The 21,092-nt window shown below is 38.0% G+C and overlaps 1 protein-coding gene and 1 long non-coding RNA gene across 3 annotated transcripts in view; both read left to right on the forward strand.

Annotated features, from left to right (window-relative positions):
• Positions 1-21,092, forward strand: part of DPP6 (dipeptidyl peptidase like 6) — a 557,763-nt gene that overhangs the window by 77,648 nt on the left and 459,023 nt on the right. The window lies entirely within an intron of this gene.
• Positions 19,994-21,015, forward strand: LOC311432532. Its single transcript, XR_014690120.1, has 3 exons — positions 19,994-20,069; positions 20,430-20,521; positions 20,899-21,015. It is a non-coding gene; the product is annotated as an uncharacterized lncRNA (long non-coding RNA).

Here is a 21,092-nt window from a genome sequence, read left to right on the forward strand (position 1 = left end):
ACGCTATCAGAAAGGCATGTGTGTTGGTACGCTACTGTTTGGATGTCAATGTGAAGGCAACTTTTTTGACCTCTTCGTGCCACTCAGCACAAAGGGATTCATTTGGAACTACGTAGTGATTGTAACAGAAACCTGTGTGCAAAGTACTGCATGGAGGCTTGCTCCAGAGGTACCAGGAGAATGGTGTCTTCTTAAAATGTGGCCAGGATTAGCCATTCAGGAGCCAGACTGAAAACACATTATTAATACTTGCTGCCTTCCCCCATACTGGTGTGTTACAGAGCAGGCCAGCATTTATACCCACCGCCCCCCACTTATTTCTGTTCGGACACTGTCAGAGCTCATCTGTCTGGGGGTGCTCATAAAGGTCTATCTGAATTAATTAAATAGTTGTCAGTTGGCTATTTACACCACACTGAACTCTCATTCAGAATTAAAGTATCCTTCATTTCCTTTTATTTATTTTACTTGTGAAGTGGATTAAGTTAAATTAAATTAGAGCTATTTTAATTCCATGTGGGACTATCCTCCCAGGAATTTAATGTGGCATAACTCATCCATTTGCAAAGTAAATTTATATATGTCTTCACTGAGAATCTCAATATAAATAGATCCTTAGGCCATATCAAGAAAACTGTTTGCTGTTAGGCAATGCACTTGGGAAGTGTGTAAAGTTATACTGCAAAGTTATACTGCACCAAGTGTACACCTGGGCAATTGTTATGGAACAGTAATGGAGTATATATTAACATCCTGGATTAATTTGTAGTATTCTATCCCCTTTATAGACAAAACAGGTTCTGTTGAGGTCTCTAAGAATTTTCCTGGGAACTTATGACCCTAGATTCTGTTTAGAAACATGATAATCACAGATTCATAAAGCAAAGCTGGAATCTGAGACCTGATTCAGGAGGGAACACCATGAAAATGCTTAGCTTTAAATACAGAAATAGTTTGATTGACTGGTTAAGAATTGTTCTGAATCAGAGCCAAAGTGCTGTGGCTTTTTGTGACATTTATATGGCCTCAGGATATGGATGTTCAGAGAAAACTTCAATGACAGTCTTCCTTAATAATTCAGAAGTCCCGATTTTTCTTCAGAATTAATATCAGTCACGATGATACAATCATTCTGTTCACTTGAGGCCAGACTATATGAGGACCTGTTTGCAGAAAGTAGCTTACTGATTACAGCTTTCTAACAGGCAGCGGGAGCACTGGGCTGTAACCCCTTCTTTAATTAAAAGTTGTTTGTCACTTATTAAGGCTATTTTTAAACTTTTTTTTTTTTTTCTTAGTTTCCTGGGGAAAACAGTGTCATGCTTTTCATCAACTTTAATTTTTGTTTAAATTTTGTTTAAATTTTAATTAATTAATGCTAGATTTCTATATGTGTGGCTCTTGCTACAGGAGGTCTCTCTTCATCATTAGGAGGTGAAAAACATTGATAGCAACACTATTGTGAAGTAACACAGAGCTGTTGATGTACTTTACTGCAGTTAAAGATTAATATTTCCTGAGGAATTAATGATAGAAAAGGGATCAGTAGGGAAACCTGTGGGAAATCATGCAGCACCTTACAATTGCTATGAAATTTACACATTTCTACCATTGTAAGTAAACTCTCTGCAACATATGATGAATGAAATTGGAGATGGGCCACAAAAGCTTTTTTAAAAATTAAATTAAACAAAACATTAAAAAAGAAACGTTTAAATTAAAAAAGATCATCTGTAAAGATGAAAAATTAACAACTGTGAGAATTTACCTAGGGACTTGAAAATTTCTAATCTGAATCTGAAAAAAATCTTTTTTTTTTTTTTTTTTTTTTCTCCTACAGTCATCTTCAGTATCATTGGAATAGTACAGAAAACACCTGCTTTGTACCACTATCTTTCTTTCAAAATACTGCAAAGCTGAATGAGCAATATTCTTGTAAAGTTTGGTTACCTGAGATATGAATGATCTGTCAGTGGTGCCTTAGGAAAAATGAAGAATGTTTCAAGAAAGAACAGTTTTGTTTATTGCAAATCTATTATTCACAGCTGAGTATATGTATTCTTTTTTTTTTTTTTTTTACAAGTGTGTAGACTGATATTACAGATACATTTGAATATGCAGTGAAATCTTAAAAACCTTAAAGTTAATAACCTAAAATAAACTTATTTTAGTATTTCAGTAAGCAGGGGGAAGAAAATTCACAAAATCAAATGTATTCTCCCAAGAGCTTCAAAGGAATAAAATCCCTTTCATTTAAAAAGTCATCTCTTGATTGTAATCGCAAACTTGCAATGGATTTCTTCACAAATGTATAAAGAACATTTTAGAAAGGAGTAATGCATTGAAAAAAATCTATTCTGTAAGAAACACTTAAATATGAAATTCAGTTGGGCCCCGCCCAGACAATTTTCCTCATCTGAGGCCTAGGCCAAAGCCAAGGCTTTGGATCTGTAAGTGCTCAATTACCTGGGCAACCTGATTCTGGAACCCATGGGAAGATGTAGCATGCATGGTTGAGCATCTGCAGAGCACCAGAGTGGGTCTTACCCAAGCCTGATGCAGTTCACGTGGAGAGCTACACTGGCCTGCCCTCCCTTTTTCACACCTTCAGGAATTGTGGCTCTGCCAAAACTGCTTGTTGATAATTCTTGTTGATAAGAGTTGATAAGTCTTATCCCAAAGCTTGTATTGAATAATTTCCAATTGCTTGCAGTCTGGTGAAATAGGAGCTAATGTGAAACTGGGACACAGGCAAATTTGGGAATCACGTACATCTGTGCCTCTAAATCTCATTCAAGACCCTGTATTGTGTAAGGTCAACCCTACCCTACAAATTGGTCCCATATTTCATTGCTAAGCAAATTGATGTCACAGTCATGTCCTTCCTATAAAGAAAATTATATCATGGGAACTATTAAAGCTTTCCCTTTAAACTACTTTATTTTGTGTTTTAGTACAGGACCATTTTAAATTAATTATCCTCTAATTTGTAGTTGAGGCACTCAGTGGCTGTAAGTGATAACATCTCCACAGTGCAGTTAATGTTATGCTTCTTTGTGTATATAAATACTTCACAAAAGCATTTTTCTGTGATGTAAATTGAATTCTAATACGTTAGACAGGATCATTTCTGTATAGTGCTTAGCAATGCATTCCAGGTGCTTGAAAGCAATTTTAGAGAGGGTGAAAAATTCTCTACAAATTGTTATTTAGACAGATCTTAGAATTTCTGTCTGTATTCTACTAGAATAGAGTAGACCTAGTATTCAGTTAATAAGAAACATTTTTTCTGTATGAATTTAGCTACTTGACTGCAAAGAGAGTGAAGTGATTTGGATTTTCAGGATTTTTGAGTTTTTAATGCAGGTTCAGTTGTGAATTTTTGATGAAAAATATATTAAAAGTTAAAAAAAAAATAAATGAGAGAATTCCTTTTATGTTCTGATATACTTCTATACTTTTTTTTTTTTTTTTTTTTTTTTTTTTTTTTTTTTAATAGTGAGGTTGAGAGCAGGAATTCCAGCAGTGATTTTTGTAGGAGGCTTTGTTTTTTCCAGTGTTCAAGGTGACATTTTAAAGACTCTTAGAAAAGGATCTCACTGCTTTTGGGAAATAAGGCCCAGTTAGGGATGAGTTGAAGTGAAGGGGAAAAAAAAAAAAAAAAAAAGAGCTGTCTTCAAAGTCTTGGTCTATGGATTTAAAATCTTTGATTAAAAAGAAAAAAAAAAAAAAAAAGAAAAAAAATAGCAAAAGATCTAGCATTCAATTGGGTTTCAAAAAGCTGAGTGATAAATGAATACTAGAGAGTAAACTTTTTATTTGTGCTGTTAATATATTGTTGATCTTATTAACCCATCCACAGGGGAGGGGAAATAGACATGGTTACTAGATGGATTTTTGCTCTTTTAGATAAAGCCCTAAACTTTGAAAGCACTCTCTGAGACATTTTTATGCATGTCTTGATTGTTATCCCTCCGTCATTTATGCTGTAATGCATTACTGGAAGATCTTGAGTAAATTTAATTTCCTTACCAGCTGCAGCCTTTTCCTTTTGGCAAAGAGTGATTATGTTTGGCTGTGTTCAGAATGAGAATAGAAAAAGCTTTTCACAGGGTTTCTCAGATCTGTGGTGCTGTGTGAAGTACTGAAGTAGGAACTGGTAATGGCAGAGACCCTGTGAGATGGGAGATGAGACATTCTGCTACAGCAGCAGAGTCCCTGCTCTCCAGTGGCATTGCAGGAGCTCTGAAGGAAATAACTGCTTTCTGCCAATACTTAGAACACAAAGCATACTAGTACCGCAGACAACATCACAGACTCTCTTAACCGTGAGAACAATCTGGGATACTTTTTTTTTTTTTTTTCCTTTTTATTAAGTCTCCATCCAGTGTGATGTAGTTAAAAGACACCAAAGAGCTTAATCAGCAGCTCAGCATTACAGACGTGATTTCCAAAGTGCCAGGCTTAGCAGTGCTCTCATTGAAGTCAGTGGGCATTTTCTCAATGACATTATGGCTATGGGGAGCTTACATGTTTTAAAAAAGCAGTTTGTAAATTCATGTCTCATGGGTGCATTTCAAACAGTCTTAATACAAGAGCTTCATCATTTTGCCCTGATCACAAATTCATTTGATTGTACCACATTAACACTGGCTGTTCAGATATGTGGGGTAGATACAATCTAATGTTACTACTAAATCTGTTTTGTTATTAGTAAGTTTTTCTATGAACCCAATAAGACTGCATTTTCAGGTGTGGCTTTGCACCAGAATGTTTGTTTCCCTGACCTTTATGTACTGTAAAAGAGCAAACAAACAAAAACCTTGGAAGACAGAGGAAAAGAGAAGCACAGCATGATAACAGCAACAACTCAGCAAGCTTCAGTCTTACCTAAATGCAAATCAGCACAAACTTAGACTAATTAAGTTCTGCAGTTAATGACAGACTATACAAGCCTGATTTAGCAGATCCTCTAATGAGACCCTTGGGACTTGGAAAGCAGAAGCACAGTGCCCTCTGAGGTTATTAAGGCATTGCATCCTCACTAAAGATTACAGAACTGCTACTGTGAATGGGAGGCCAGGGCACTCAAGATAGTCAATCCAGGTTTCCTAGAGCAAATAAGAGTCAACGAAAGAGCAGGAAGGAAACATATCACCCTGACATTGCTCTCCTAGTTATTGTTTGTGTACTCAGTATGAGAGAAAGAAGATTCTCCAGGGAACAAAAAGAAGGGTGTTTGGGCCTCTTCCAATATATTATGCAGCAAAAGATCTGTTTATTTAATTATTTGTTTATTTATCTTTTCGTTTGTAATCAGAGGATTAATAACATATATAATTTCATTTGTGTTTTCAAGCTTGCTTTGGATGTTACTTGTGTGCTGCAGAGAGATAGATGCTTTTCATTTGCTTTATTTCACCATCATGGTATTTGCTGTGAATTACCAGAGATCTGCAACTAGTGCCATTTGTTGGCACTGTACTTCAAAGTTTGTCACCAAAGAATGCCAAGGAAGTTAAATGTGGGAAAATAACTTTTTATTTATTTATTTATTTATTTATTTATTTATTTATTTATTTTTGGTATGTGTGTGTTTGTGTTAGAAATGATTCAACACACATGAGCAAAGGCCTTTGAATGATCACTCTGAAGTCAGAGTTCTGACACTAAATATCTCTGGGCTGTGAAATAGATATGAAAAAAAAAAAAGCATTCTAAGGATTAACATGCAAATAAGGGCACAAGTCTGGTGGTTTGTTTTCAAATTCCCACATTCAGTACTGCTCCAACAGCCTTTTTAAAGTGGAGCAGTTTGCCCACAGGATAGGTTTATAGGATCACAGTGGAGCCTGTTCACTCTGGTAGGTCTCACCACTCCAATTCACTGATTTGATGTCCATGCTAGGATCCAAATTCTTGTTCAGCACAACTCCAGTTTAACTGCAAAGATATGTCAGAGGTCTGTGGAGTGAGGTGCAAAGTCTGGGCAAAATAAATTTCTGTTTTTCTCAAGGCAACCTGTGTTCACTTAGAAAAACAGCAACAACAACAACAAAATCCTCAAACTTAACAATTGGCTGATTTACTTCTCAGAGAAAAAAAAAAAAAGCTTTTCCGACCACATGGGTACACCTTACGGTAGACTACCATGTCATATGATCCCTTCATGAATCTGCACTGGGAGCCTAAAATAGGCATTTGCTGTGACATTCCATTGCTTGATTTGTGCTAAGTGGCCCCGAAGGCTCAAAGGGAGTATTTGCTCCTATAGACAGTTGCTTGTAGAGCATCTAGCACAGTAGGGCCCAGACCTAAGTAGGGCCCTTGTCACAGCCCAGCTGTGGCTGCCATAACCTTCTTCCTGCTGCCACATCTTCTGAGAGATGCCTGGAAATACACATTCACAGTGGTTCAAAAATACACTTCATTTTCAAAGATAGTTGCAAGCAAAGGAAGAAAACATTGAGGGTGGAAGACAAAGCAGATATTTCAGGGTTGCTCAACATCATACATTTTCACAGAACTATTTAAGTTGAAAACCAGCTTTGCAGGAAAGGAAATTAAATTGGTGAAAATTTATACAGTGGCAGCTTCTCTTGAGTTGCAGATTTTACCAGAAGAAAGGAATAGAAATAAGGAGAGGCACTCAAAGATGTTTAAGGATAAATATCAGGAAAGAGCTCCTGGTTGATAAAGAATTAACTTGTCTTTGTCTGACTTTTCCCAAGAACTGCATACTATTTCTGTTAAAACAGCAGGAAACATGTCTCTGGTTATTGTCTGGGAAAAGGCATGGGACTGGGTGGTACAAATGCATTTTTCCTCGTTCTCAAGCCCACTTCCATGTAAATCTTAATTCACTTGATGGCTGCCCACTGGAATTCCTTGGGTTGTTTCCTCATCTCTCTCCTCTTTCCCCAGTGCTATGGATAAAGTTCTTGAGTCCAGCTACTTTCTCCAATTTTCTCTGGTGTGTTTTCTTTGTGGGATTTGGTCTTCAACCACAAGTCCTTACTCATATTCCCTGATTGTTCTTGAGGGACTAGCTGCTCTGTTCTCCAGCATGGTGGTGAAAGATGTGCACCACGACACAGCATGAGATGCCAGAGGCTACAGAGTCCTGGGGAGATACCATGCTCTTGTTTTGAATCCAGTAAAGTTCTCTTAGCTGGTGAGCCTGGCTGAACAGCTAAAGCAAGGATGCTTTAATTCCAAATGACTGTGTATGACTTCAGTGCCTGGGAAGTCTAGGTTACAGACCAGGACTCCCTGTGGCTCTTAAAGCAGAAGAAAACCATGGAAACTGCCCCAAAGAACTCATAACTTAAGATTTACAATCCAACTGGTAGCAAAAATAAGTCTCCAAAATGACTGTGGTGTCAGAAAAAAAGATTCACACAGAAATAGGAAATCATCACTCTAAAGGCAGACGAGAGCTGAACAAAATCAAGTCTAACAGGAAATCTACCAGTTTCGAAGTAGTCACCTTGAGATATATTGTTTTTAAAAGCGTGTTCCATTAATGCAGAGGTTGATTAGCTATTTCCTGTGTCTGGTCCTAATTTGTTAAAAGTACTTTTTTTTTTTTTTTTTCTTTAAAGAAGTTCTTTTCCAAAGTTAAAATTTATCAAAATTTGTGTAAGTTTAAAAAAAAAAAGTTGTCATTGTGACCATTATTAAAATTAGTAAGAGTAATTACTTATATCCAGCATGTTAGTATCTAGATCTGCTTTCATAAATGGAAAATATCGAGAATGGCTTTCTCACATATCGATTGCTAAGTGTGAGTATACATATATATTAAAATGTGTGAGCATATATACACATATTTTGAGTCCATTGCAAACATCTCAAAATGAAGCCAATTCAGTATTTCAAAAACATCTTTTCATTTTTCAGCCAACTGACTGATAATAACATCTGATGTACATAAAATGCTAAAGAAATACATCATTTCTCTAACACAGCGTCAATGCCTAATTTTCTGCATTTTCAAATGACAGTTGAACATTTTTCAGCATAATCTGTTTTACAAGGTTGGACCTCCTGCTGGGGAGTAAAGTGCTGTATCAGTGAAGGTAGATGTCAAAGCAAAGTGCTTTTTTTTTTTTTTCTCTTTTTCTTTTTTTTTTTTTTTTTTTTTTTTCTCCCCACTTCCTTCCTGTTAAGGTATAAAGCAGCCTTAAGGGCCTAGCTTCCACTGAAAAATCTAAAAGTGTACCACTTGTTCATCTACAGATGATGAGCTATCAGCTGGCAATAGTGTTTTAATCCACAATCTTGAGTAACCCTGCTGAGAGCAGGTCTAATCGGCACAGCAGTGATGGCCCAGAGGTGATGGAATTTCCCAGGTGTAGTAAAAACTAAAGGTTAAGTGCTGTTCTCTCATTGTTTTTTATTTATTTATATATATATTTTAGGACTATCAGAGCTTTATCTTTTCTTTCTTTGGGCTCAAGGGCTTTGTTTATAGCTTCAGCATTAGCTTTACTCAATGCTGCAATGTTGGTCCTCTAAAAATGCTCACAGCCTTATGTTGTAAAAAGAGGTAGGGGGATGAGGATTGGATTGCTCCAGCTTAATATGTTCAGCAAACCAGCACTGGCTTTGAAGATGCCCCTGCTAACTGGGAAATGTCAGTTGTACTGTTTCCTGGCTTACTGAAATTATAAATTGATGTGGAGTAATTTGCCAAACAGTTTGATGGAAAAGAGACACCTGGAACAAAACAAACAATTCTAAAGCGCTGAATGACAAATTTCTCAGGCCCAGTCCTAGCACACAATAACTGCTTAGGCAATGTTGAGAACTAGTAATGAAGGAGAAAACATGATTCTTATTTATAAACAGAAGTTACTACAGAGTTGCTACAGGATAAATATAAAGCTTACTTGCTGTTCTGCAGTAATGTTGTATGGAGAAAATTCTATTACATAATCAAAATGCCATTGTGTGGCTTTTAGAAATTATTGCTATGGTCCTCTCGAATGAGGAAGAAAGGGTGTTTCAGTGTAGTAATAGAGAGGCTGGGACAGATTTGTATGAACAAATTCATAAGAATGATGTTCAGAGGGCGTGTTGGAAGCAGGACAGTCTGCTTCTTCATGCTGCAATTAGTCAAACAAAGAGGAACATTAAAAAAAACAACAACAATGCACTAAACAAAGAGAATAAAGGTGAGTAAGGCTTGGGAATTTTTTACTACTTCCCTTGTTTGCTCTATGCACTTTGTTTCTTTCAGAGGTCTGATTAAAGAATGCTTTGTGCTGACGATGCTGTCCTAGAGTCATTTTAATCAGCTCGCTGTTCAAATATCCCTTGAGTGAAAGAGCTTAGAGATGTCAAATGCACTTCCTCTTGTTGCATTAAGAGTGCTGGAAGATGGAGGAGCAGAGAGAGCTGCTGTATGATCCAAACGTTCTTGAAGCAGGTGGTGCTGCTCAGTGTGGTGTAGAAATCCCAGCCTGTCATCTCAAATATGAATTAGAGAAATATTCCTGGGGTTCTTTGGCACATGTCTCCTGGGGGCATGACACTGTCTTTGTCTAATAAAAGCCTGGCCTCAGCAGGGTGAGTGACAACTTATTTCCATATTTTTATTGAACTAGACTCCTCAAACCTTGTACCAATGTTCATTAAAAGCTGCACAGTTTAGGGAAGAAACATAAATCTGGACTTCCATTTTACATCAGAAGCGACTAAAAGGTCATCAGACTTCCCTTTGTGACTTCAGCAATGTAGATTTCTCTCTGAACTTTGTTCCTTTTTAATATGAGTTACTCAGGTCTTACAGTATGCTGATTACATGTTGGAAACAACTTTGAAATGTGCTGTTGGCAAAAGGTCACCACACTAACAATTTATCAAAATCTTTTAAATCCTTTCTGTGAGGAATTCAGTTTAGATTTTAAGAAATGAATTTCTTTTAACTGATTATAATTAATTTTAGCCCATTTAGTAAAACAGAAAGGACCATTTTTTAAAGGCATTTAACTTCAGTGATATTTCTTGTCCATGGAGATAAAACTGCTTTTAAAATTAGAATAAATAACTTCATCCTGATTATTCTAAAGTCACCAAACAAAGAGGTGAGCTGACCATGATATAAATCAAGTATCTGACAAAACCAGTCCCTTAATCCAGGGCCTTAAATCCAGGATGTGCTCTTCTGGATTTAATGTTACAAACCATGATGTATGTTCAGTTTGAAGTCTGTGGATGATCTGAAATGAGTTCACTGGGATTATGAGGCTTGAAGCAAAGCTTATGGGCAAATCTTCTAGCCTATGCAAAGTCAACACAGTCAGTCTCCAGTTAGGAGCAATTTGCTCGAATGGTGATCTGCCAACTAAGGTAGTGTAGAGGGGCTGTAGAGGGTACAAAACAGGCTGTTGGCTGTCAAGGGAGCTGAGGATGGCCAACTTGGAAGTTTACAGTATCTACATTTGATCAGATAAATCCTATCCTTAATAAGTATTTCATTCTCTAGAGTTGTTTGTTGCATTTTCTTAGTTTTCATTTATGGATAGTGAGCGTGTAGCCAAGGACCATTTAAATCTTGTGAGGAGGAAGGCTAGAAATAAAATGAGGTAAACAGATACCTACCAAGTATCTCTTAAGTATCTATTAAGTATATATCTATTAAGTATCTCCAAGTATCTATTGGGGAATGGCTCTTTTGTCTTTCTTTGCAACCCTCCACTTTTCAATGCCCAGAGGAGAAAGTGTGATTTATTACAAGTTATATGCAGAACTGATCACTGTGTGAGCCTCAGGGTGCCTCTTCACCAGGAGGTCTGTACTGAGAATGTTAAACAGTAGCTGGTTTATTGATTATCTTTCTTATATGTCATTACCATTTTTGATACTCTTTTAAAAGGTTCCCACTCCCTGCAGAAGAACCTGACAGCTTTTGTTTCAGACTGATGCCTGAAGTTTTGATTCAGCGTTTTCCATGACACAGAGAATGGGGACAGGAATGGGGAGGGTGAAAGTGACTGACTCAAGTGATCAGCTGCATTCTTCATTAGTGGCCTGTCTAAGTGTTTTCCCGTCCTTGTTGCATCTTCCATCCTCCATCCCACATGTGGAGTTTCCTACCCACAAGGAGCAGTTTGAATGGCTGCACTCTCTGTGGAGTTTTGCAGTCCAAGTGAGTGTAAAACTATCTCCCATGCTCGCCCTCTTGCTCCCACAGCTGCATGGTGTTTTCCCTTCCTTTGCACATCAGTAGCATTCATGCCCTGTGTGATCTGCTCACTGATGAGCAGAAACCGAATCTTACTTTATTTTGATGGGTTTGGCTGGCTGAATGTGCTGAAGTGATTCACCAAGAGCACGACATCTAAGTCAACAAGGAGCACATGGTAAAGAGGCTGAGAAAGAACCTCTCCATTCAGTGTTGGCATGGTGTTAGATGAGCTTAATCACAGCTTTGGGGGAGGAGAACCTTCTGAGTTAAAAGATAATCAGATTTGGTTTTAACTGGATATATTTAACAGACTACTTATTTTACTTACAAGGCAAATTTAACAGTGGTGATATAAACAGGCCGAACTGGCTCAATTCATGCCGTATATATGGTGAAAAGTGAGTGTGGGAACAGCCTGAAGAGTTGTGTGTGCTACCTGTGCATACATCATAATTTCCTGAGCATATCACAGCTAAAGGGGGATCAGAAGAAGAAGGGAAAAAGCAGGAGCTGCATGATTTGTGAGCAGTAGGGGTACCTTGTAACCAGCCAGGGTGAATGCTGAGATGCATCAATCGTTAATTGGTCACTGTAGCAATACTGTAATAGAGCTACAAGAACTTTGATTTTCTGCAAATGAACAGTGATATAAATATAAAAGATTAATTATACTTCTGTTGCTATGTGGGTCTCCATTTCAGAATAAATATTTTTTTTTTTTTCTGGAATAAAAATGATTTTATTCCAGATTAGAGTGTATGCACTGGGAGGGTATTAACTTATCTATAGCCATATATTTTTTCTGTTTTGTAGCCACATCATCTAATTTCCCCATGTAGCTGAATACAGAACTGGGTGGGTTTTGAAGCCCAAATGCAGTAATAAGTGAGATGTGATACAGTGAGAAAATTGATCTGAATGTCACAGCTTGTAATGTAGAGGACACAGGTACCTGTTAGTACCTGTAATGCCATACTCCTCAGCCTCAGGCATGATGGAGTAATCACTTTGAAAATTATCCAGAGTGGAGGGCCATCTCAAACAATTTGCTGAAAATCAGTTTCTGCGTAGGTGTTCCTGCTAAGCGAGTACCTCATTTAAGCTTCATGCTGATTAAGAAGGTCTTTCTATACACAGGGAGATATTAAAAAGAGGTTGCTCATTTTTTTCCTAGTAGATTTAGCAGATATTTTTTCTCTGGGGAAGAACACAATTATTATCAGTTTCATTTGTTAGCAAGTAATAATGTTGCATTTATTACTGAGTAACCAAGGAGAGAGCCTTGGTTTCTTAGATGCTATAGACAGAGAGAACAAACAGCTCTTACCCCAAAACCACATGGTCTGTGTGAGATAGATTTGTAGGGAATAGGTCAGGAGTCTACAGTTTATACTTAAGACAGTCTTAATGTTTGTATTATGTGCCCAGAGCAGGGCAGTGCACTTTCGTAATAGCTTCTGGGACATTTTACAGTGGTTCTGCTTGTTCAGCTGGGAATTAGCTAAAAGGAAAGCAGTGGAGCAGGTGTGAAGTGAAACCTAGGACAGAAGATGTGAGAGACAGAGTTGGAGAGAGCGGAAGTGCAGAGAATATCAGCACTCAATGGAGGATGCCTGGGCAGCACTGCAAATGTTCCTGCGAACAAAGATTCCTGATGTATTTGCTTCCACAATTGTTTCTGTTTTCTGGGATGTCTGGAAGACTATCTTTTCCTGGTGCCATTTACTGTGGAAGAGACACTGTGAGCACTGTACAGTGGATAAGCCTTCTTCTGATCAATTTTTGGATCAGAGGAAAGAGAAGTTATTCTTAATGGAGGTCACGTTACTGACCCTCTCTTTCTCTGATCCAGATCCTCATTTGATTATAAGAAAACCTCTACTAGGATTGCTACTGGTTTACTTGTAAAACAGTGGTTTGCTTCTTTTTCCCTACAACTTGTATTTCTAACATTTCAGCTTTCATCAGTTCTTGCAGGGATTTTGTGGAAGCTGAAGATATTGGTAATGTTGACAGTGTTAGTTTTGTGTAGTATAAGAGGTAGCATTCTCTTTTTAAGGACAGAAGACAAAAGAAGGACCTGGGAAAATAAACCTGTAGGTGTTAAGTTAATCAAGGCAATCACTGCGGTGTCCCAATCAAAAATGACAGCATTCTTCTTTTTTAATTCAGACCAACACATGACACCTTCTGCAGTCCTGCTGACAACACATGTGCCACAGCACGTACAGCAAGATCAGAGCTGATGCTAGACTGACTGAAAAGCAAGAAACTTAGAGCCTGAATCCCAGTTCTGACAGCTACTCCCAGTGACCTGCAGGATAATGTCTGGCCTGCCACATTTGCCTCATTCTAGGGCAGTGAGTGAATCCCAGCAGCCAAACACTTACATAGAACTTACTGCTGTGAGCTCTAAATAATAAACTCTTGTACTGTAAGGGAGGGGTCATAAAATTGACATTTGGTCATCAGCTCTGGAAAGGTTGGTCCACCCCAATTTAAATTATCCCTTCGGGGAAAAAAAAAAAAAAAAAAAAGAAAAAAAAAAAAAGACGATCATTAACCTCTATATCTCTGTTCCCACACAGTGGTAGAGGAATAAAAATGGAGTTTATTACATAAGTCTGTAGCAATAGTATTTATTGCCTCAGGACTTCACATCAATGCAGATAAAATGCATATTGATATTGGCCCACATATAGCTGTGCATGAGAAAACTCTAGTCTGGAAGAAAGCGCAGTTTTTCATTCTTTTCTATAAAACGTCAATGAAATCATCAGCTTGATAAGACCTCATAGGCATAGCAGTGGTAAAAATTATAAATGCTAACAATTATGGCTGTGTTTAATTGGGCATGGATTCTCTTGCAGCTTAAACACAAAGTTGTTTCTTGCCAGTGACTGTCAGCACAAAGGATTAATCTCATTTGGGGATATGGTTTTGAAATGATGTTCCCTTATCAAGAAGAAAAACTACAAGGATCACTTTAAATCTCTGAAACATTGAGGCAAACCTTAGCTGATGCAAGCTTTCATTCCTCCTCATATTGCAATCCAGTCAGCAAGCTGATAATAGTGCTACTTATGTGTCACCTTATTGTTTAAAGCAGCTTCTGATAGGTATGTAGCAGAAGCCCTTTTTATTCTCTAGAGTATATGATATAGAAGAGATGTTCAGTGTTAATCTGTACAGATGATTTTCTGAAATATATTGGTCTGGGGTTGGATTTCAGCATCTCTATGTGAGAAAGAGTATCTGAAAAAAGCAGTGGTTATATGTTTAGTCTTTTAATGGAATGGATTTATCAGTGTTAAACCTCTTTGCTGTTATGAAGGATATCTTCTAGAAGAGTATATTAAGAAAGAAGCAAACATTTGATTTGCACAATCTTATACCAGCACCTTAAAATCTCTTCTTAAACTATATCATTTCTCTATTCAAATTCAGGGACATTATACATGTAAATGCATTGTTAATTATGGAAGTTTGGGCTTTGGATAAGCATTAGGATGTAGTCACAAGGGATTGTAACTGAATATGAAAATTACTTTTACAGCTATATTTTACTCCAAGAACATGCTTAAGCAAGGCCTATCCTGAGGAGGCTGCACAAAGAGTAATTTTTCAGTTTTATTGGTGATCTATTATAGTGCAGATTGGCCAAATTATGATTGTCTTAGTTTTACCCCTACAACTATAAAATAATTGTGCCAATAAAAAAGAAGTTGGGACTATTGACTCCATGACTTTTTAGGTAAGCTGAGAAAAGAGGCTATCCACATTCCCCCAGATTAGCACTACTATAAAGATCTATTAATTCATCTGCTTCACTCATTAATCAGCTATAGCTAATAGGGTAAAACTGAGCAAAGGTTTCTGTAACAGAGTGCAGAGCTTATTAGCACACAGATACCCTGGTCCAGCATGCCTGGGGTGTTATAACAAAAACATTCTGAACTTGGTTTACTGAATAGTTGTATGAGATTATCCTATCCTTTGCATTACATGTGCTGAATGGAATAATGAGGTCAGTAATCAAGAGCTAAAACTTTGCTGATGGATAATAATCCACTTTCTGGTAATGGTTGACCCCTGTGAACAGTCAGCATGAGTTGCATTGATTAACAAGATGAGAGACTGCAGCTTGATAGGAACAACCCACTTATTAGTGTAAAACAATAGACTTATTGTAAATTGCACAGACCAACAAATGAGCAGGAATAAATTGATGCTTGGGCATTTTGAGATCTCTTGGTGGAAAATTCCTCTATAGCACGAACATTAAGCTATGCTCCTGCACTTTAAACTGCCCTTAAGAGAAAGTAATACAGACCAGTATGGCAGAGAAAAGGCCATGGATGTTCACAAAGTGGATGTTCATGGTACATGTTGATACCTAATTTATTAATGTACACAAATGATCTATGGTAAAGATCAGGACCATGACACCATATATAAATAATGCACTTGGTAAGCAGTTGACCTGACCTCCTAGAAGCAGAACATCAACAAACTGTACTCAATAAAATCACATATATGCTTAGCTTATGAAAATTACATCCAAGACCTCCTTTGAGTAAGGTCTGAGAAGCTCCATGATAGGCTTTATGCTCCCACTGTTCTCAGGAGTATGTAATGCATGTGTTACTGTGTAATGTAACTACTAGCAAAAAGCATCCAAAAAGTTTGAGAGGGACTCAGCTTTTCCTAGGTAAGAGTGGGATGACATCTCTGTGTAGGTTAAATGCTGGAGGAGACACAACACCTTCATAATCTGTTGCAGAGAGTTATTTGGTGCGACATGTTGGGTAGGAACCTCATGTTTATATTGATTTTTTGAAAGAAAAAAAAAAAAAAAGAAAAAGATTTGGTGAAGTTTTTTTTTCAGGCTCCATTTCTCGACTATCATCATCTAAGGTAAAAAATAATTAAATATTGATTATAGGGGGGAAAAAAAAATACATTACCCCATTACCCAAACATGTTCTGTTGTAACTGGGACAAACTGATTCCAGAAAGGAAAACTGCATTATAAAAGTAAAACAACAGCAGCAATTATAAGTGAAGGCAAATAGGAATTAAAAATTATAGCAGAAAAATCCCTAGCAAAGCAAAATATTTCTAGTTGTGATATTAATTTCCTGCTGACGTCAGGGAAAGAGTGCTAGCAACAAAGGTGCAAAGTTAGAGAAAAGATGTTACTTGATCTATCAAGACAATTCAAAGGAACCTGTTGGCATTGTGCAGATACCTAATCTCACAGGTGATGCCATAAAGTTGAACTAATTTATTCATGAAGAGTTAATCTTCCAGTGACAAATCTTTAACCTGAAAGCTTATTTACTGATATATGGCCTTAGTGCAAAACACAGAAATTTACTCAGTGAAAATATTCTTAACACAATTTGGCAGGAAATGCCTTCATTCAATCAGATCCCTAAAAATATCCTCTTGGTGCTGTTGTGAATGCTTACTATTTAACAGCAATGCTTCTTCAAAGATATGAAATTCAGGTTCACTGGAGGTGAGCGTTCTTGTTGCTTAACACATCCTGTGTAAAGTCTGTTACTGAAAAGTTCTTGTTACTCTGTGATCCTGTGCACAGTAAGCTGCTGCTGGCACTTAGGGCAACATGAAGGTTGAAGGACTTCTACTCTACATACCGTGCTATTATATTTTGTGTTTTAGACAAGATGAAGGCACTCAAGTGGTAAACTTTTGCAACTGTGTATTTTTAGGTCAGCAAAAAGTTTTTCATAAATTTGGTCTGAATTTGTTGAATCAGATTGAACACTAAAAGGAAAAAGGAAGATTTGTAAGTAAAAATTCTCTGCTTTAGAATTTTCCATTTGAGATATTTTGTCTTTTTCTCTTATAGCAGTGCATTTCTTTATTATTAGACCACACATACTTTCTCCAAAGGACAAAGATGATGCATGTTTAGTGAAAATAAAATGAATGTTTTGTTTGTTGTTAAATTATTGTTTAATTGGAAGATACCATATCCAACTTTTCATCTAAAACTTTACCCATATTTCCTTTACTTTTCTAATCAGTCACTAACAAAAAATTAGTCATTCAGGTTTTATTTCTCATGACCCCTTCTGTTCCCACTGAAGTTGATGCATAACATTTCAGGACAACAGTAAACCATAGTATGATACTGGTTCTGCCTGCCTTCATTTTGTCTGAGCTTCTGGTTCCTTTCAAAACTGACTGGCCTAAACTCAATTTTAAATTAAAATTTACCTTCATAGTAGATGAGGAAAATATAATAGCAACAAACTGTTGCTTTTAATAGGTTTATGAGTTTATGTTAGTGGTTCCTGAAACTTGAAAGTGGGTAGGTTCAAGAGATGAGTTTCATTCAGAACAGGATGCTGAAAACTTGTATCCATTAAAAGACTTTTAGAGATGTAAGCGAGAAGAATTTAAGATGGTGAAGTGGCTAAATGCATTTCCTGAACACTCAGAACGTGATTCTTCTTGTCATTAATGATGTTGCTCACATTGTTTAAACAAAATATCATGGTCCACTTCAAATATTGAGTACAGAACCAAATCTAAACAAAACAAAGTAAAATTGCTTCTGCTTTTAAGAAGGTGAAGAAAAAAAGCAAAAAAAACATTTTTAGTATTGGGTCTTTAATTTCTCTGACTTTGGGTGTACTTTTCTTTGTCCACATTCATTTTGTATGTTCTTACCTAATCTATAATGATTTGAAATCTAGCATCACTCCCTCTTTGACGAGTCTGCAGAGAGTATGTGTATTTTTTAATGCACATTTTTTTTATGTTTTGGGAGATGCATGTTTTTATGCTTTTTTGTTTTTGTTTGCTTGTTTTGGCCTTTAATTTGGATATCACTTTCACCAGCAGTCTATCATTAAAAATACCAGAGTAATATTTCTTTAATCAGAAAATGGGCAGTGTGTTCAGATGACTTTTTTTTTTTTTTTTTTTTTTTTTTTTTCACTTCATGAGCATCTTTTTCTCCTGTTTCTCCAAATTTCTATTCTGGGAGAAAAGCTAAAGACTTTTTCAATTCTCCCTCCCTCCCTATTCTCTGTATAGCATTGATTAGTTGTCTCATTTAAATACAGAGCTCAATATTGAGGTGTATAAGTGTGACATAAATAAAACAGCACACTCTGCTGAGCCAAAGGGGCTATTTTGCTTGGAACTGGGATAATTTATGGTAGGCTTGGCACCAGCACAAATACATAGTTGGTTTGTTATCACAACCACTTTGGATTTGTGGGAAACAGGTGGTCTTGGACAACGGAGTGGAGAATAGGAAAGCTGAGGGCTGCTGCTGCACTTGTTAGGATAATGCTTTGAGGCAGCTGTGCCTTGGTATGGCTGTGGCTGGACCAGCCCTGACTACTGCCACAAGCAGCTGCAGGAGGAAGGATGGTTGCCCTGAATGGGGGAAATAGTGATTTTTATTTAGGTGATTTATTAAACCATGATGAGCGCAATGAGAAGATCCAGGGTGTGGAGGCAAGATTGTTTGGAAACTTGAGCTGAGGAAGGGGTCTGGAGCCTTGACCTGACTGGGAAGGGGGATTTTCCTTCCCTCTGTCACTATTTTTACCATGATGTTGGTGATGATTTTGGCTCAGCAGAATGAGACCTCCTACATCTCAGCCTCCACACCTCTCAGCCTACCCTATGCGTATCCCACCCAGCCATGAGCCTCCTTGGCTGTGCATCCCCCCACTTTGCAGCCCTCCCAGGACAAGAGACTGCTGAGGCTCCCTCCAGTTTGCCCACCCAGGAGAAAACCCTCGCTGTGCTTTTCCTATGGAGAAGCTTTCCCCCCTGTTCCACTGCCTGGGGCAGCCGGGGCTGCTGTGCTGTGTGAGTTGACACCTCAGGTGAGGTGTGGGGATAGGGTGAATGCTGCCAGGTGGTGTCAATTTAAATAAAGCTGCCAAGAGAGTGCATCATAAAAAGGAGGGATAAATGAATCTCCAGGATGCAGCTTCACCATTTCAGCGACCCACAAATTACTATGGAAATTGCACTGCTCATCACCCCCCCTCCACTTCTCCTCAGGCAGGAAAGCAGAGTCAGCGGAAAGCATCGTCGTCCAGAGCACAGCCCCAGTGCCCATTAAAAGCAGCCTGAGGAAGGACAGGGAGAGTGCAAACAGAGAGGAAAATGCCTGTTGAGCAGGGCTTGGCCTAGGGGAGCTGCCGTGTGTTCACATGTGCTGAGGGAGAGGGGCTTAGGCGGACCTTGTCGTGGCCACAGCGTGGCAGAAAGCAGGCTGTGGGCTGAAGTGTACTGGGGGCCCTCACCTCAATTGTCTGGCAGAGTGTGGGGCTGTGCCTATCTCTGAGGAGAAAAAGGCTTAAATCACTTAGAGCATGCTGCTCTAAGCCTCTAGCGGGAGGGGGAAGGTGGGTTTATTCCCAGACCATGATTTGGAGCTATGCATGGTGCTGAACAGGGTGACGTGAAGTCAGTAGGTCATTTATTTGCTTGATGGACCCTCTGCTTGGATCTTCCTCCCCTTCACCCTTCAGATACTCTCACCAGATACTGGCTTAATGCATTGCAATTAGTGTATGTGCACAGTTTTTTAGTATTAACGGAAGGAATGCTGTGCAGCATTCCTCATATTTCTTGCTGATGCTTTTCTGTGCAAGGTCTGAAGACCACTGAACCAGAAGTCATAAGATTTAATCTATCACCTGCATATCTATAAGATCGATCACCTGAATACCCTTAGGAGAAAGGCAAATCCTTTTCTAGGATTAAGCTGAAAGTAGGGGGAAGCCATTCCCCAGGATAATGTCTCAATAATGCTTCACTCCAGTTAAAATGCTGGTGTTTTTCATCCCTTTAAGCACTTGGCTAATAGAAGGTAATAATTGGGTTGATTATAATGTTTAGTTTTTGTTGTTGGTTTATGCTATTTCCTACTGTGAGGAATATATGTAAGATGGCTTTAAACTATTTCATTCTGTGGCTTGAAATCAAAATTAATCATAAGGCTCTCTTTTCTTTTTAATATAATCAAGTGTTTCAAGTTGTAAGATTCAGCTTGCGCTGTACACCACCTCATACAAACTGCATGCTTCACGGAGTTAAATAACAGAGTCAGGGCTTTTAATCATAAGTAATGGCAAAGGCAGAAACAAATTAAGAGCTGCAGGCAAGAGAAGAATAATATGTCCTGGTGAGCTTTGAGAACTGATGGTTTATGTGATTATTCATACTCCAGGAGCACTGGTGGGCTTTGTCCTGGGAAGAAGGGCTCAGTGCGGTGCACACGAATTGCACAGGAGATTCCTGACTGACAGTGAAAGGCAAAAGGTGAATGAAATACGCAGATGGAGCAGAGGATGATGGAACGGGAACGTGTCCATTTAGGTTTTCAGTAAAGTAGCTGCTGGCACAATAAAGTCCCATGGATGTTATAGACATTTGGCAGCAGTGGGAAAGGGGGAGAGGAAGGGGCCCAGCCATGGCTCTTTGGGGGAATTTGGTTAGTGTGTATAAACACAAAGAGTCAGTGGCGCTCAAAAAAATGGTTCCTGGGCACAAGAACTGCAGAAAAGGCATTTTAACTTGCAACTTCCAGTTGATATGAAGACATGGCAAATAATTTCCAGGGAAGAAAAACTCAGGGTGAATGTGATGTCATACTTGCAGTTGTATATTTTTTAAAGTAACTTTTAATAATTTTGCAGAAAATTCCAGTTCTTGGCTGGAAACCGAGTATACAGTTCTGAAGCCCAGAGAAGAAAGTGTTGCCAACTGAACCTTGCTGGTATTTTCAGATTTCTGGAAAATTCAATGCATGCAACCAGACTGATGGAACTTAAAGTATTAAGAGCTTATGTTAATATTGAATAATGTACATGTCTATCAAAATATGTTCTTT

This window comes from Aythya ferina, assembly GCF_964211825.1.
Source record: "Aythya ferina genome assembly, chromosome: 2".
Taxonomy (NCBI): Eukaryota; Metazoa; Chordata; class Aves; order Anseriformes; family Anatidae; genus Aythya; species Aythya ferina.